The 10,535-nt window shown below is 39.4% G+C and overlaps 1 protein-coding gene across 1 annotated transcript in view; it reads right to left on the minus strand.

The window, feature by feature from the left end:
- LOC135211262 (hemicentin-1-like) overlaps positions 1 to 5,259 on the minus strand; it is a gene marked incomplete in the record, with an annotated part of 257,809 nt that extends 252,550 nt beyond the window's left edge. The window contains 1 exon segment of the mRNA XM_064244559.1: positions 5,142 to 5,259.
- Positions 5,260 to 10,535: the final 5,276 nt, after the last annotated feature.

The raw sequence follows: 10,535 nt of genomic DNA on the forward strand, positions 1-10,535 counted from the left end.
TGTAAGATAGATAGAGAGAGAGAGAGAGAGAGAGAGAGAGAGAGAGAGAGAGAGAGAGAGAGAATTCCCCCAAGGCTAAGTTGAAGTCAAGGCGTCGTTTGCAGGAGAAGTAGTTCCATGGTTTGTTTACCCTGGTCTCCTTTAGCGGTGGGGCTGGCGGCCGGGCCTAGCCACCACTCTAGCGATAATAAACAGTTGCATCTCCTTTTCTGCGGGACGGATTTTTTCAACTCTTCAAGTGGTTTATTTACGAGTCGTATCTCTTCCCCTCTGCTGTCGCTTTCAATATCAACAATTTAACTTCACAGATAAAAAATGTCTAGTTAACTTGAATAATGCGGAGACACTTACATTACGATTTGTGGGTCTGCTCTCTAGGGAATGAATTATTCATTTTGTGTAGTCCAGGGACTTTCTGGAGGTCAGCTGTTGCTGCACATCTTACAAGTCACATTATGAGCAATACGGTGATGGGATATTGCATTAATTGTCACCTTGATCTGATAGTCAGCATGTTTCAGAAATTCGTGACATGGCTTCAGCTATGGAAAGAGGTGTAGACGAATTTCTTACTAGATTTTGCGATTCTCTTAGGAATTTCTCCTAGAATATTATCATCTATATATTTGTGCCGATAGCAGAGAGTCTGAAATAACTTTGCAACACGTATGTACGATTTTAGTTCAATATTCGGTCTTACAAATTTATCAAATGATAGCAATTTAATGGTTAATTATTTGTGGTAATTAATTTTTTGACGAGTTTCATTCTATCTTCGCCTCTAGATATCTATCAATGCACAGCAGCAATAGTTTCAAAAGTTAAGCTGAACATCGAGATCAAGAGAGGCATATTTCAAACGAATACATATAAGTTTATTTCAACTTTCTGTTGCTAATATGAATTAGAAATGAACTTAGTTTCCAAAATGTAAATGAGAGATTTTGGATACAGACGTGGGTGTATGTATGTATGCATGTATGTATAATATATATATATATATATATATATATATATATATATATATATATATATATTATATATATTTATATATACATAAATATATTATATATATATATATAGTAGAAGTAGAGAGAGAGAGACGTAGAGAGGAGAGAGAGAGAGAGAGAGTAGAGAGGGATGAGGAGCGAGAGCGAGATAGAAGAGAGGATATGATATATATATATATCATATCTATATATATATATATATATATGTACTATATATATAGGTAATATATATTATCTATATCTATATATATTATAGAGATAGAGAGAGAGAGAGAGACGAGACAGCAGGAGAGAGAGAGAGAGAGAGAGAGAGAGAGAGAGAGTATGTTTGTATGTATATTTGTGTGCACTTGGTGTCCTATCCAATTTACATTCACAAATATTGTAGAAGGCTCTGACGAAGACAAATGAATAAAAGTCTTTGAAGGCAAGCCAGAAAAAGTAGAACAATTACATTAATAGGGTAAATAAAAAGCATAAAAAAATTAAATAAAACTGTGGGAAATGAACATCGTATAATTACGCACTAGACAGTTTTTTTTAATTTGCATATAATTAGGGTAGACAAACATTAATAAACATGTCGCAGATAAAAATAATATATGATAATTCAAGTGCATTATTTTTTTTTTCTGTAATCATCATTCTCTTCAGTGCGCCTTTACACGTGGACCTCAAATCTGCCTCAAAGAGCGACATGTCTGAAATATGCAAAAGTGTTGGGCTAAAGGAACGCTCCCTTAACCCTGTAAGGAGGCAAACGCGCTAAAATATCTGTTCTTCGAAACTGAATAAGGCAAGGGACGAACTGAAAGGGCTATGAATCTAGAAATACGATGACAGAGGCATAAATGATGGCATAGGTGATGAGACGAACGCGAGTGAATTCCTAAACGGGAAGGGATGAGCGGTCTTTTACCATAGTAGAGAAGGTATGCCAGAAAGCATTTGAAATGTATAATAAAGAGATGAAAACTGGAAAAAAATGATTTTAAATAGTGATATTTATTTCCCTGAACTGACTGTGGGCGAGATGAAAATTTTGGTTGTGCAGGAATGATTCAGTGACACAATTGCTAGACGTTCTCTTTACATTTAGGAGGTTCGAGATTGCGCTTACAGTCGCGGTACCATGTGCCATGAGGGAAATGATTTCTTGAGGTCTGCGTCACGTTAATGAGAAATCAGCGGAAATTTATGAAATCCCCAAAGGCGTGAAAGTCTTATACTATAGTTCAAATCCATGTTGTGTAATTCAGCAGTTAGTAAAGGAATATAGGAAGGAAAGCCATGTTTCTTTTGAGCGTTATATCCTTACCCAGAAAAGACGCTTACTAAAAAAAAAAAAAACCTAATGATACATACACGAGACGACAGATAAATATTTTGACTTAATGAGGAGAGAGAGAGAGAGAGAGAGAGAGGAGAGAGAGAGAGAGAGAGTCTAGATATAAACACAACACTAAAGTCCTCGACAAAGTTACCTTTAGAATCTGAGGCCAATTTTGAAAATCAAAACATCATCTTCAACGATCAGGACAAAAGAGACCAGCTTTCATGGGAAGAAGAGAAGCATCGGTTCAGACTCCTCCATTCTTCTCCAAACAAAGATTGGGCGTTGGGTTTCTCAAACAAAAGCACCGAGTTTACAAGCGCTGGTGATTGCGAGAGCTCGGGAATTGCCCAGAGTACAGATGGGCCATGGGATTTGGAGGTAATATTACAAAGGATGGTTAGGTTCTTCCTCTCTTTGCTGTACCTTAACGAAAATTTCAGTAAATCTATAACAGAAATCTGGTATGTGAGCTCTAAGGGTTAAGTAAAACACCAACCTGCAAGCTCTTGTTAAGATTTTCCATTAATAAGTCTTGTTTACGCTCTGTTTCCGCCATGTTTCAAGACCCAGTTGGGATCATATATGCGCCTAAATCATCGGACTCAAAATATGAGAGCTGAGACTTCGTCGATGTCATGGGAATCTTTGAAATTCAATTTTCATAATACATTCATCTGTGGGATTTTCAATTTGCATTCTCAACACAAAGTTGCGCTTCTACAACAGTTTACAACAGACGGGAACATTACACAGGCATTCGCCTTACTTGTCTAAATTTTGTGAAACAAAGAGGAAGCAGGTCAGGTTCCAAAAGATGTTAAACATGAATCAGAAAACTTGCATTTGCCTAGATACCCAAAACAAAAGGTAGTCACGACTGGAATGGATATTAGTTATCATGTGCAGCGCATGTCGGATTGGAATCGGGCTAGTAACCAAAATGGTGAAACGAGTAGGCAGTACAATATTATGCTAATTTATTCTCTACATCAAAAGGAAAGTGGTTGTGAGCAAGACATCTCCTCAACATCATCGTTTTACACACATACATAAACACAGAAACATATGCACACAGTTCATTTATATATATATATATATATATATATATATATATATATATATATATATATATATATATATATATATATATATATATTTTACTGCAGACGTTGGTAGCCCTTGCCTAGAAGATAAACGATCTATTTAATCAAATATCTTTATCTAATTTTGAATAACTTTCGCCAAGGAGGGAGACCAGTTAATCTTTGTTTTACCGATACTGCTTTAAATATACCATAAGTTTATTGGAAGAAAAGAGCTTTGCGAGAAACTAAATAAGAAATTTTAGTGTTCAATATTATTGCTACCACTACGGCTCCATCGAGCGTTACCGCACATGGTGCACTGAGAATTTCTGCAGTCTAACTATTCTTAACTCCAATTTTCACCACTTTTCCATCGGAGTAGGAAAAAACTTTCTTTGGCTTCTTCGCAATTTTCTCAATACAATATTTTCTTTAGAATTTGGGCGCCACTGTCCTAAACATATGATAAGCAGACTAAGAGTAAGATGACATACTGGACAAAGACAAATGTATCTTAATTAGCTGTAATGGTTCTCAAAACAAATCATCAATTTTATTCTAGATAACTTTTCACAGGAACAAGTCACGGGCCTTGGCGATAGAAGATCTGAACGCATCTTTATTCGTTCTTTTTTTAGTCAATAGCCCTCTGGAATGACGTGATCCTTGTGGATAATAACACTATCTTTAGCGAAATACTGCTCTCATTTGACAGTAAATAAAGGACGTCCTTATGAAACGTAAAAATATACCACCTATATCGATACGTATAATGCACTGGTTTAATAAAGATATTTTGACGTTAAGAAAAAAAAGAAAAACAGTACCGTGGGATGTCTGCAGATGGGAAATTTTTGATAAGAAAGCAATCAAAACTCAAAATTGTTGCCGTAATTTCCTCTCGACACTACTAAAGGTCCAATATAAAGATACTTCAGCTCCTTCCCATAATCTATACATAAGTATCCAATTCACTGGACATAATTCGCAAACGTTATTATAACTGAGTCACAAAAGTTTCCTTTCTCAATCCCATAATTTAAGTCAAGATACAAGAGAACGTAAAAGAAGCAATATAAAAATGATTCGAGAGAGTGTAAAAGAAGAGGGATTTGGCAGACCAGAGGAGAGAAAAAGGAAAGTTGCTATGACAACACGAACGACCTCATCGTTTGCTTTGAGATCGCCGGAGGGATGATCCTAAAATACACTAACGTCATCCGCTTAATTACCCATCAGAGATAACGTATAAACATCGTTGGGTGGGTGGGAGTTGGTATGTGTCTGATCACAGGTCATCACTTTGCAGGAGATGGACGGGTGCTGACGGAAACATTATTTTTTCTCCGCAAGTATTGTTTTCTATGTATTTGATACACTATTTTTCGACAGGTTTTCTGATTTTCCTTTCAAAGTTCTTTATATTACAGCAAAGCGTCAGAATACGCCTGTTTATCTTAAATCTTCTGCCCACTCAAACTCGTACGAAAAAAACAAGTCTCTGCTTCGAGAAACATAGTACATCATTTGAAGGTCATCAGAGATGATAATAATTTTCCCAAGAAGCACAATTTTTTCCTAGTTTTCAGCACAGATTCAGAACAAACACTAAATCTTCGAGCTCTTTGGAGCGAATTCTGGGACTCCCAAGGTACCCGTTTTTGGGTAAGGGGTAATGGGTAGAGAGAGGGGGGCGGGGTGGGTTTTCACCAGTAATCACGAAGGTCTGTGTCTTGAACGGGCCCAGTACGTGGTCGCGTATGAAGTTGGGATTTTAAACAAGGCTTTAGATGGCGACCACCTCTTTGGGTCGCGTCCTGCCCTTGACTAAACAAGGAGTCTTTAGTACCCCCAATGCCTCGGAGGTTCTCAGTGAACACCAGAATGCCCCGCTCCGTTCTCTCTCTCTCTCTCTCTCTCTCTCTCTCCCTCTCTCTCTCTCTCTCTCTCTCTCTCTCTCTCTCTCTCTCTCTTTCTCTCTCACATATGTATACGCGTACAACAGAGGATGGATTAACTAACATTTATGGAATCGGTGGCGATGAATCTTTTTATACACATAATAAACATATATTGCACGAAAATATAGTAAAAATATTTTTGTGTAAAATCTAAATTGATTAAACATAAAAGTGAAAAACAGACCTCAGAGGTCAATAGCATTTTAAGTTTCATCTTTGTCTGTCCGACTGTCATTTTCACGTTTGGTGAACCCTGGTGAAGTAGCTATTATTAAAAGTTTTATCATTCATTACAAGTCAGCTCAGTTAAATAGGTAAATACTTCATCTAAATGATATCGATTTAATATCCTTGATGAATATCGCTTCCTTCACTTTGCCTATGCTTTCCGATATTTATTTTAATGCATGTTTAATTACGCTGTTGTGTTTTGTCAAACTGCTGCAATATTCTTAAGGGCCTATGCTGCCTTAGGACTAATGTTTTTGATTATCACGACATTCATTAGCGCTTGTTGCTCTTTGCAATTCATGGGATATACAGTCTAGTTTACGTACTAATAGACACAGTCAGTTAATGGGGTTCTTCCATTTATTCCAGTGTTTATACACGCGACAGTTGTTTCGTCAACACACCTGTATTGACGTTATCAAGCGTACTAACACAAATATGCACCTGCATGCGTTTTGTAACGTCCTGAGGACGGAAAGGTAATAGAGTTGCCAAAGACCTAGTTTTAAGTATTTACAAAAGACTGTGGTAAAATGTAAAAAAAAAATTAGGTATAAGTTGAAAATAAGTTATTATATACACACATTATACATAAATATATAATAATTACGCATATGTTTAATTTACTGAATGTTATTGTGTATTCCTGTCCTCGTGTTCGCGATTTTGTTCCACATGGTTGAAGGGATGTCTCCTACACTAGTGCTAGGATCTTTCTGCCTCGCGTTGGACGTTAAGATTGGGGCAATGCTTGGCATTGCTGACTGCTTGTGCTACCAATAAACAGTTGTAGTTACCTTCCTTGTGTATGATTTTGGTGTTCATAAGTAGTTCTTGTAATGATGGTTTTTCATTGTGGGTGTCTACGAAGTGTTGGTGAATGGCACCTTTATTCCTAATGGGCCTGCATACGTCGTTTCAGTATAGTGGTTGTGTGCCCGATATAGCATTATTGGGGGGACTGCCATAGCTCATCAGCTCAGACAAACTTGTAAACTAAATCAGATTCAACCTCTTTTACCGTCGATGAGGCCGTAATATTTTTCATAATTAGTGAGACCGTGAGGTTCAGCTTGCAATAAATTCTAGGTGTTATTTTATTATATGGCACTACGGGGGTGGTTCCTCTTTGCAGTATACCAAGGATGGCTTTCTTTTCATCTTCGTGGTGTTTGTTGTATGATATCTAATGGTATATTACTATATCCTCGTCTTTGCCTCGTGTGTTGTCCCTAGGGATCAGGTTATGGAAATTCTCTAATCTCGTTTTGACCATTTGCTGGATTGTGTCTGACATAATCCAGCAAATGGTCAAAAAGAGATTAGACGATTTCCATAACTAGATCCCTAGGGACAACACACAAGACAAAGACGATGAAATAGTAATATACCATTAGATATCATACAACAAACACCACGAAGATGAAAAGAAAGCCATCCTTGGTATACTGCAAAGAGGAACCACTTTCGTAGGGCCAAATAAGATAACACCTAAGGTCTATTGCAAGCCAAACCTTACGGCCTCACTAATAATGAAAAATAGCACGGCCCCATCGACGGTGAAAGAGCTTGAATCTGATTTAGTATATAAGTTTGTATGTACCATGTATGCGTTTGCAAAAGCGCATATATGAAAGGAAAGGTGCTTCCTTTGTACATGCTTCTAGCATCTCTTTCAGAGACTTTTCAAGTATCGGTAATGGTGATTTCTCAGAACGGTATATCTTGTCCATTATGATTTGTATTGTTTCATCCACTGGTATATTAGTAACTAAACTCTCGACGTCCAGGGATGTTATGTCTTTGTCGGGTGTGGTGTCTTGCAGCAGATTGATGAATTCCGTCGATGATTTTAGCGAGAACGTTGAAGGAATGTACTACGGGGTTTATTAAAAAGGAAAACTGCCCTGTTGCTCCTCCTCCCGCCAACTCTCAGACAACGCAGCATCAAAATAATCAGCTGCGTAAGCCTGTGTGGGCATAGTTACAAACTTGGACACTCCCCAGAGCAGTGCCACTGTAAACCAGATCCTCCACAGTCGACTCCCACTCCCCATTGGAATGGGCATCACCAAAATAATACGAATAACAGCCATTTGCATCGGAACAACCGACATAAGCCTGATTTTAGTGGGAGTTTCTATAAATCGTACAAGGTGCTTGGGCACACCTCTTCCTGCCCCTGAGTTCCCCGCCCCAAGAAGTCAGCTGCTCCCGCCATTGCCATGGCACTGGCAGTGACGGACCCGTCAACTCGATGCCGCCCAGCTCAGGGCCCCATATTTGTTGTGCCCCCGAGGTCGCAATCCTGCCCGCCAAGTCCGAGCATTCGATGACTCTGGTGTGCAGCTCTCTGTAATTCAAGAAAATAAATTTCCCCCTGGAGCGAGGATTGAGAGGCATAAATTAATTGCAATTGAGAGCCTCAATGATGTTAAAATGTTCCTGCCCACCGTCTGGTTGAGGATCACACGACCTCACCATTCGAAAATATGTACACTGGTGGTGGCCACATACATTCCCGGCGAGTATGGCGTCTTATTAGGACAAGACATTACGCCTCTTATTGTTGAACAGTCTCAGGGCTCCAACCCGACTAATTGTGCAGTCCTCCGGGACCTGTCCCTGCAAAGGCAATGCCACTATGGCCTTAGACAGTGCCATGCTCCGCCCCTTACCTATGTTGAGCAACATTTGAATCCTCTTACTCCACCAGTAACTGTCTCAGTGCCATTGCCCAGGCAAGATTTGAGTCTTCCCCACGAAGCTCTCTGTCCAGGCTATTTCTCCGTAGCTGCCGGTTCATCTTCGCTAATGATGCTGGAAGCAGCAGAAAGGCCAATTCCACCTGGAATTCCCTAGGACACACCTGACCGTAATGGAAGCTCTATCAAAGGCGTGGCCTCACAAACCACCCCGGAATCAGTCACCCCAAAGCGGGAGCCCGTGGTCAACTCCTCTTCTTCCCTCCATCACAGCTAGCAACCAACCCGATTGTAAGGACTCTGTCGACCCTCAGTTGGTCGAAGAATGTCAGGGACCAAGTCAAGCAGCATTAGATATGGGGGCAAATGCCGTTGTTCAAACTGTCGCAGCAGTTGGAGCCGATGCTATTACAGCATCTTCCACGGACTTACATTTTTCAAGTCTCCCTATGGGGTTGTCAAACCGACCTCTCCGGTAGAGGATGCCAAGGATTCCAGAAGCCTTGGAGGAGCCAAGAGGCTCCCTCTCCACCAGGCCCTGGCAAAATGCCATATTCTTTTAGAGAATTCCGGCCCTTCTCCATCCGGAGGAGAGTGCCCGATTCTGCTACTTCAACTTCCTTCTTCTTCCTCTTATGCGACTGTTCCTATTTTGCACTTTCCATACTCTCTCCTTTATAACTTCCTTCCTACTTTGTTGTCGCCTCTTAGGCACCCCTTTTCTATTGTAAGCTTGCTTGGGCAGAGCCCGCTCGCCAGTCAATCTGGCTTTAAAAGTTAGCAAATCACTGAAAACTACTATGATGGCATCTGCAAGCTTCTAGCAATGCCCTTTAAGAAGTCCCAAACTTCCTACAGTAAGTGCCACCTCTGGTACCATATTCATTTAAGGTATATAAGAACAAACTTATAGCAAACCAGAATGACATATTTAGCTGGCCTACTAAAGCGATATTATTAATGCATTGCTTCATTTTTGTACGTTAATAATGTATTTTAAGTGTGTAATTAATCATTCCCAATGTTCTATATTTGTGTTTGTTATTCTCGACTTAGAATCAATCTTTGTTTTCATTTCTACCCATCTGGCACCGGGCTTAACGCAGGGTTCCTAACACCCTTGCGAAATGCGTTTGTTATGCCCCTTCAGGGCCAATTAACCGCATATACTGACTTACGTTGAAATACATAGCATTCATATTTGATAGAACACAGTATATTACTAACCCTTTTAAAATAAGGTTAGAATAAGGAAGAATTTAGTGAGATAAAATTATATACTCGCTTAGATATTACAATTTGCTATTATTTCATTTTCTTCAAAATAATTGTGATCAGTTATTCACAGATCATTGAGAATGAAATGCATGGGCAAGATTTTTCAGTATAATTTTAGTGTATTACATTTGATTTTTCTTCGTGTTAATTTGTACGTAAGGGACTTTCCTAAGGGAACTTTAAATAATTGTCAATTAGTAAACCTATCTGGTTGGACGCCCAATGGCCTACTAATGTACCTATAACTAGCGGTTGCGTGTCAATAAAAGTAGGTGTTAATTGACCTAAAAAAATGTCATTAGTTAAGTCTTACGTGATCAGATTCCTCAGAGGGGAGAGAGGAGGATTACCTTCATGGCAAAATGATTTTCGCCAGCTCAACCAGTCTTGGGTTGAAATGACTCTTAAGTTGGGGAGGTATAAAATTTTCTTTATTTTGCCATTCAGTAGCGTAACTTATAATAAAGGAATTAGCACAAGACATGCCTTCTCACTCTCCTCTCTCTCTCTCTCTAAGTTTCCGATTCACATTCTCCTCTCTCCATTTTCCTTCTGCCACTTCTCCTGTTATCTACAAAGAACGATCCATCTTCCCTCTAATCCTAAAATCACTAGAAGGAAACCCGAGGCAATAAAAGCAAAGTTGGAAGAAGTTCTCCCCTTCATTGGAGCCCTCGAGAAGCGGAATTCAGCGACCAATGTTGCGGTAAAGTACGGGAGTAGTTGTCAGTCACCTTTTATCTTCCTTTATATTTCCTGTGTCAGTGCTTGTGCGATCGTTCATAGTTGCTCCTTGTCAATCCCCGCCCCCCCTCACCCCCACCCCACCCCAGCTGTGCTCCCCGTTTTATTAGCTACTCTGTGGTTTCCTTGAATGTGGTTTGATAATGCTTATTGCTTGATTGACCTCCTGGTTTAGCAAATGCTAA

This window comes from Macrobrachium nipponense, chromosome 4 (assembly GCF_015104395.2).
Source record: "Macrobrachium nipponense isolate FS-2020 chromosome 4, ASM1510439v2, whole genome shotgun sequence".
NCBI classification, from domain to species: domain Eukaryota; kingdom Metazoa; phylum Arthropoda; class Malacostraca; order Decapoda; family Palaemonidae; genus Macrobrachium; species Macrobrachium nipponense.